General features: G+C 42.0%; 1 long non-coding RNA gene across 1 annotated transcript in view; it reads right to left on the minus strand.

Moving 5' to 3' along the window:
* LOC134358331 (uncharacterized) overlaps positions 1-7,236 on the minus strand; it is a 61,805-nt gene extending 54,569 nt beyond the window's left edge. Inside the window, exon 1 of the long non-coding RNA XR_010020857.1 lies at positions 7,140-7,236. This is a non-coding gene — a long non-coding RNA (uncharacterized LOC134358331). The remainder of the gene's footprint in view (positions 1-7,139) is intronic.
* Positions 7,237-7,649: the final 413 nt, after the last annotated feature.

Below are 7,649 nucleotides of genomic sequence, written 5' to 3' on the forward strand. Positions count from 1 at the left end.
CCACGCACTCATCACTCTTTGCGTAAGAAACTTACCCCTGACATCTCCTCTGTACCTACTTCCAAGCACCTTAAAACTACGCCCTCTCATGCTAGCCATTTCAGCCCTGGGAAAAAGCCTCTGATTATCCACACGATCCATTCCTCTCATCATCTTGTACACCTCTATCAGGTCACCTCTCATCCTCCGTCGCTCCAAGGAGAAAAGGCCAAGTTCACTCCACCTATTCTCATAAGGTATGCTCCCCAATCCAGGCAACATCCTTGTAAATCTCCTCTGCACTCTCGCTATTGACAGAGACTTATCTCCACTCTACCATCCTTAATTATATATGATGTGAAATCTGTTGTCTTGCAGGAGCAGTGCCTTGCATGGAGTACCTACTCTGTGCTGTATCTCAATAAATAAATAAATACAATTATATTCCCATCTTCAACAAGTACATTTGATCCAAAATACAATTGATCTAAACCTCTGAATGTCAATTTATGAACACACTTCCTATTTAATTCAACTGTATCAATGTTTTGGAACAGGTATGCTGTATCCAAATTGCTATCCATATTAGTCTGGTACTTATCTACTGCTTTGTCCTGGAATATTCTGTTAAAGATTATTAGAGCAATAGAATTCCAATTACATACTCAGTTCTTTTGTTTAAGAAGATGAAAACACAGTATATTGCTTCTCCCAACCCTGCTTCATCAGGAATATGCAGTCATCACTGAGAAGTTCAGGTTAAAATCATTAACACCTTATATTCTGTGTAGCCTCCAACCTGATGGCATGAACATTGACTTCTCAAACTTCCGCTAATGCCTACTTCCCCCTCGTACCCCATCGTTATTTATTTATTTATTTATATAACACATTCTTTTTCTCTCTCTCCTTTTTCTGCCTCTGTCCCTCTCACTATACCCCTTGCCCATCCTCTGGGTTCCCCCCTCCCCCTTTCTTTCTCCCTGGGCCTCCTGTCCCATGATCCTCTCATATCCCTTTTGCCAATCAACTGTCCAGCTCTTGGCTCCATCCCTCCCCCTCCTGCCTTCTCCTATCATTTCAGATTTCCCCCTCCCCCTCTCACTTTCAAATCTCTACTAGCTCTTCTTTCAGTTAGTCCTGACGAAGGGTCTCGGCCTGAAACATCGACTGTACGTCTTCCTAGAGATGCTGCCTGGCCTGCTGCATTCACCAGCAACTTTTATGTGTGTTGCAAGAAAATCATGAATTATATTCTGTAGCAACCTGTAAACAAAATAATTGTTGCAATCTTTCAGCAATTTGCAGAGAGGATGCCAGGACAGGACTGTAATGAAAACTATTATACTCAACAATATGGATCAATAAGTCTATATTGTCAGAAGATTCTTCACAAGCTCTGGACTGACAGTACTTGCACTGCAACTACTAATATGAACTATACATGGTAATCTCTACTCTTCAATTTCAATGTTTATAAAAGCAATAGCTTTCATTAGAGATGACCAGAAGCATTCACATCAATGGTTCAAAGGTTCAATTTGATATCAGAGAATGTTTACAATATTCAACCTGAAATTCTTACTCTTTGCAGACAACCACGAAACAGAAAAAAAATAAGGAATGCATGACAGAATGACAGTACCCCAAAGCACTGACAACACAAAATTTACCCAGAATTTTTTTTTGTTTTGGGAATAAGCAAATGTACAGCTATGTCTCATTGTGAAATCCACAGAATTTTCATGGGTGGTAGAGCACATCAAAGTTACCTTTTGGTACATTACAGAGAACATTTGACCCTTGTGAAAACTCCCCAGCAAACCTTCCTCTGAAACAAAACACTTCACAGCTTCTGTTCAGTAAAACCAGCAATTTAATTTTATGTATATATAAATTTCTGTTGAACCAAAGATGCAACATATATTATTCCACTGAACATCACATCCAAGTACAGATGTGACAAAAAAAATTACAAATCCAGTTATGCTGGTAATTTGATTTACTGGCAAACAGAATAACCAAATTCTCAGCAGTTAAAATAAGGAATTCCTTGACACACAAACGGTAGGCTCTTCATCTTGAAATAAAAAGTATGTTTGAAATTTCCTCATTCCAAAATGACTGCCAAGGTTCAGTGTTCAATCTGCAAGTAATTCATCTCAGAGTAATTTATGGTATAATAGGAGAAGGTGGTTGTTTAAACCTTTCAGACAGTAATGAGGTATCACTGCTTCCACATCTACCAAAGCTACAGGGGAATCCAGGTTTATTGTTCACTAAGACTACTGTTTCTGCAATTTTAACATTTGTGAATTAAAATAGAATTCCTGATCAAAGTGTTTACTTCTCCAGGCATAAATCATGGGAACAAAATAGTATATATTTAATCTCTTGAATGGAACTTCTCTGTTTGCAATCTGCCAAAGTTATTTAACAGTAAGTTGAAATCATTGCAAAAAACTTTGCAGATTATGATCACCCACTCTTGTTTGCTGCTGCCTGACCTGGGAGGTAAGTCTTTACCTTTTTCTGATCTACCTGGAGGGCTGGCTGAGTGCTGTCCTGGTGGACTTTGGTGGAAGATGAACTATTCACTATTTCAACACTGTTCTAAATGGTTGCATTATCGTCTGATTTAGAGGGGCCACTGCACAGGATAGGGATAAAAAAAACTGCAGAGGGTGACAAACACAGCAAACTCCACACAAAATGCTGGAGGAACTCAGCAGGTCAGGATGTGAATCAATAGTCGACATTTCGAGCCGAGACCCTTCTTCCGGACTTAGAAGGAAGGGGGAAGATGTCAGAATAAAACGGTGGGCGGAGGGTGGGGGAGGGGAAGGAGGCTAGCTGGAAGGTGATATGTGAAGCCAGGTGGGTGGGAAAGGTCAAGGGCTGGAGAAGAAGGAATCTGATAGGAGGGGAGAGTAGACTGTAGGAGAAAGGGTAGGAGGACGGACCCAGGGGGATGTAATAGGCAGGTGAGAAGAGGTAAATAGTCAGAGTGGAGAACAGAGGAAAAAGAAAACAATATTCATGCCATCAGGTTGGAAGGTACCCAGATGGAATACAAGGTGTCGCTCCCCTCCTCCCTGTAGGTGCCTTCATCTTGGCATAAAAGGAGACCATACATTGACATATCAGAACAGGAATTGGAACTGGAGATAAACCACTTGCCCACTGTGAAGTTCCAGCTCCATTATAGGCACTAGCCTCCCCCAGCATTAAGGACACCTTCAAAAGAAGATGCCTTTGAAATCATTATTGAGAATGGACGTGAGTTTAGTTTAATTTTTTTTTTTCAAAACGCGATAGTTCTACAAATATTGCATTACAATCTCCAAAATTATCCAGAACCCAAGGGGAGAAATAAGATAAGATCAGTTTTATTTGTCACATGTACATTGAAATACGTAAACATAGAGTGAAGTGAGGCATTTGACCATCACAGCCTGGGGACGTGTGGGGGCAGCCCGGAAATGTCACCATGCTTTTGGCACCATGCCTCTGTTGGTGTTATTAACCCTTCTTAACCCATACATCTTTAAAATGTGGGGGGAAACCAGAAAACCTGGAGGAAGCCTATGCATTTGCAGGGTGAATGTACAAACTCATTACAGACAGTAGTGGAAATAAACTCAGTTTGCTGAGTTTGCAAAGCGTTACTCTAATGGCTATGCTACAATGCCACCGTGTGAAATGAAATGGTGTGATGAGGGTAGTGCAGTGAATGTGATCTATATGGATTTTAGTAAGGCATTTGAGAAGGTTGCACATGGTAGGCTTATTCAGAAAGTTAGAAGGCATGGGATCCAGGGAAGTTTGGCCAGGTGGATTCAGAATTGACTTGCCTGCAGAAAGCAGAGGGTCGTGGTGGAGGGAGTACATTCAGATTGGAAGATTGTGACTAGTGGTGTCCCACAAGGATCTGTTCTGGGACCTCTACTTTTCGTGATTTTTATTAACGACCTGGATGTGGGGTTAGAAGGGTGGGTTGGTAAGTTTGCAGACGACACAAAGGTTGGTGATGTTGTAGATAGTGTAGAGGATTGTCAAAGATTGCAGAGAGACATTGATAGGATGCAGAAGTGGGCTGAGAAGTGGCAGATGGAGTTCAACCAGGAGAAGTGTGAGGTGGTACACTTTGGAAGGACAAACTCCAAGGCAGAGTACAAAGTAAATGGCAGGATACTTGGTAGTGTGGAGGAGCAGAGGGATCTGGGGGTACATGTCCACAGATCCCTGAAAGTTGCCTCACAGGTGGATAGGGTAGTTAAGAAAGCTTATGGGGTGTTAGCTTTCATAAGTCGAGGGATAGAGTTTAAGAGTCGCGATGTGATGATGCAGCTCTATAAAACTCTAGTTAGGCCACACTTGGAGTACTGTGTCCAGTTCTGGTCGCCTCACTATAGGAAGGATGTGGAAGCATTGGAAAGGGTACGGAGGAGATTTACCAGGATGCTGCCTGGTTTAGAGAGTATGCATTATGATCAGAGATTAAGGGAGCTAGGGCTTTACTCTTTGGAAGAGAAGGCGGATGAGAGGAGACATGATAGAGGTGTACAAGATAATAAGAGGAATAGATAGAGTGGATAGCCAGCGCCTCTTCCCCAGGGCACCACTGCTCAATACAAGAGGACATGGCTTTAAGGTAAGGCGGGGAGGGAAGTTCAAGGGGGATATTAGAAGAAGACTTTTTACTCAGAGAGTGGTTGGTGCATGGAATGCACTGCCTGAGTCAATGGTGGAGGCAGATACACTAGTGAAGTTTAAGAGACTACTAGACAGGTATATGGAGGAATTTAAGGTGGGGGGTTATATGGGAGGCAGGGTTTGAGGGTCGGTACAACATTGTTGGCCGAAGGGCCTGTACTGTGCTGTACTATTCTATATTTCTATATGTCTATATGAAATCATTTCAAAAAATTTTGCCTGTGGGGGAAAGCACTTGAGAAAAATCCAAAATAATTATAAACCTTTAACAAAATGAAAAGCTCCTAAGATCTTCATAGGAGCATTATCACTCATTTGATACTGTGATGCCTTGAAGGATCTTCCTGAATGGGAGAAAAAAGAACTGAAATACTGAGGGGGAAAATTCCTTAACACTTTGACCCCTGAACGTAGCCAGCAATCATGGACCGATTCTAAATGAAAATGTCCCAGAAGAGGGGAAATGCAGTTGTTCTGGAACATTGCTGTTTGAGGAGATTAAAAGGACAGACAGGAGAGTGGCTTTGGCGAATTGTAAAGAGAAGAGAGTTGGGCTTCATGGTAGTCTAGCAATTAGTGTAAAGCTTTATATCACCAGCGACCCAGATTTAATTCCAGCTGCTCGCTGTATAGTTTGTACATTCTCCGCGTGACCACATGGGTTTCCTCCAGTTTCCGCCCACATTCCTAAGACGTACAGGTTTGTAGGTTAATTGGTCCCATGGGTGTAATTGGGAGGCACAGTCTCACTGGGCTGGTAGGTCCTGCTACGCTGCTGTATCTCTAAGAAAAAGATCTGCATTGTAAAATCTAGTTGTGAGCCAATGCAAGTCAGAGAGCACTGGTGTAATAGATTAAGTTTACGACAGGGCAACAGCCTTACTGAACTCTAGTGAACTACCAGCCTGAATGGCTGCACTAAAGCCTCTGGAACGGGAGCTGAGCCCACACCTTCGGATCCATTCACAGGTATTTCTGACTGAGCCACAGCTAAGAGTTTCCCAAGTTCAGCAGCAAACCAAGAAAGCTTTTCTTCATAGACACAAGAGATACTGCAGAAGCTGGAAAGCTACAGCAATACACACAATGTGCTGGAGGACCTCAGCAGGTCTGGCAGCATCATCATTAGAAACAGAGAAATATAGAAACTAGGATTAGTACTAGGCTGCTTTGCCTCTTGAACCTGCTCTGCTATTCAGTTTAATCATGCCTGATCATCCAGATTCTATTTCTTAATCCAGTTTCTATCTCATATCCCTTGATCCCATTACAGCAGGGACTCCCAAGCATATTTATGCCATGGACCTCTACAATTAACCGAGGAGTCTGTGGACCCAAGGCTGAAAATTCGTACTTTAAACCTGAGAGCAATATCTCCTCCCTAACCCCATTCTCTACACCCGAATGCATTTAAAGATATTTTTTAGAAAACCCCCATCACCCAGCTCATTCCTTGTCTCATTGTTACCATCAGGAAGGAGGTACAGAAGCCTGAAGGCACACGCTCAACGATTCAAGAACAGCTTCCTCCTATCTACATCTAATTTCTAAATGGACATTGAATCAATGAACACTACCTCACTATTTTTATATGTATACACATCCATACATACATACTGTACGAGGCGTGATTGATAAGTTCGTGGCCTAAGGTAGAAGGAGTCAGTTTTAGAAAACCTAGCAGATTTATTTTTCAACGTAGTCCCCTCCTACATATACACACTCAGTCCAGCGGTCATGGAGCATATGGATCCCTTCCTTGTAGAAGTGGTCCACAGCAGGGGTGATTGATGAGTTTGTGGCCTAAGGTAGAAGGAGATGAGTTATTAACTTCAAACTTTCTGCAATATCACTCAAAGAGTTGAACTGCACGTGTATGTAACGAAGGCGTCTTGGACCTCCACGTGGTCCACAGTAGGGGTGATTGATAAGTTTGTGGCCTACGGTAGAAGGAAATGAGTTATACAGCTCTTGTTACATGCACGTGCAGTTCAACTCTTTGAGTGAAAATGCAGAAAGTTTTAAGTTTCTCCTCATCTCCTTCTACTTTAGGCCACGAACTTATCAATCACCCCTGCTGTGGACCACTTTCTGGAGGTCCAAGATGCCAACTTCTACAAAGAAGGGATCCGTATGCCCCACGGCTGCTGGACTAAGTGTGTAAATGTAGGAAAAAGTAAATGTGCTAGGTTTTGTAAAATTGACTCCTTCTACCCTAGGCCACAAATTTATCAATCACCCCTTGTAATCCACTGTTTGTTTTTTTTTCTCTATTATTATGTATTGCGTTGTACTGTATCCTCAGAATCAGAGACTGGTTTAATATCACCGACAAAGTCACCAAATTTCATGACATTTGCCGGTGATATTGAACCTGATACTCTTTCTGAGATTCACCATTCTCTAGAAGAAATTTCTCCTCAGCTCTACCCTATATGACTTACCCTCTCATCCTTTAGTCGGCGATTCCCTTATTCCGGCCACACAGCCACTGGGAGTGTCCTTCCTGCATACAATCTGTCAGGTCCTGTTCGAATTTTGTCAGTCTTTGACAACCCTCTCATTCTTTTCAACTCCTGTGAATGTAAACATCCTTGAGCCAATCTCTCTTCATATCTCAGTTCTGCCATTCCAACAATCAGACTTCTGCCTTATCTGGTTAAACTTCAGCTGTTTTATCACGAGGACTGAGGTTAGGGTCAATTGAATCTGAGAAAGTGATGACATAGCCCAAAGCTTTTCTCGGTCAAATATGGTAGCAAACTTGTAGACAGTTTTAGAACAGTTATCGTCCTGTCAGAATGAGAGTGAGAATCAAGTTTATTACCACTGACAAATGTGGTGAAATTTACTGTCTGTGGCAGCAGTACAGTGCTATAGTAAGAATTACTATAAGTTACAATAGGAATATACAGTAGTGGAGAAAGAAAGCAAAATAGTGAAATAGCATCCAT

This window comes from Mobula hypostoma, chromosome 2 (assembly GCF_963921235.1).
Source record: "Mobula hypostoma chromosome 2, sMobHyp1.1, whole genome shotgun sequence".
Taxonomy (NCBI): Eukaryota; Metazoa; Chordata; class Chondrichthyes; order Myliobatiformes; family Myliobatidae; genus Mobula; species Mobula hypostoma.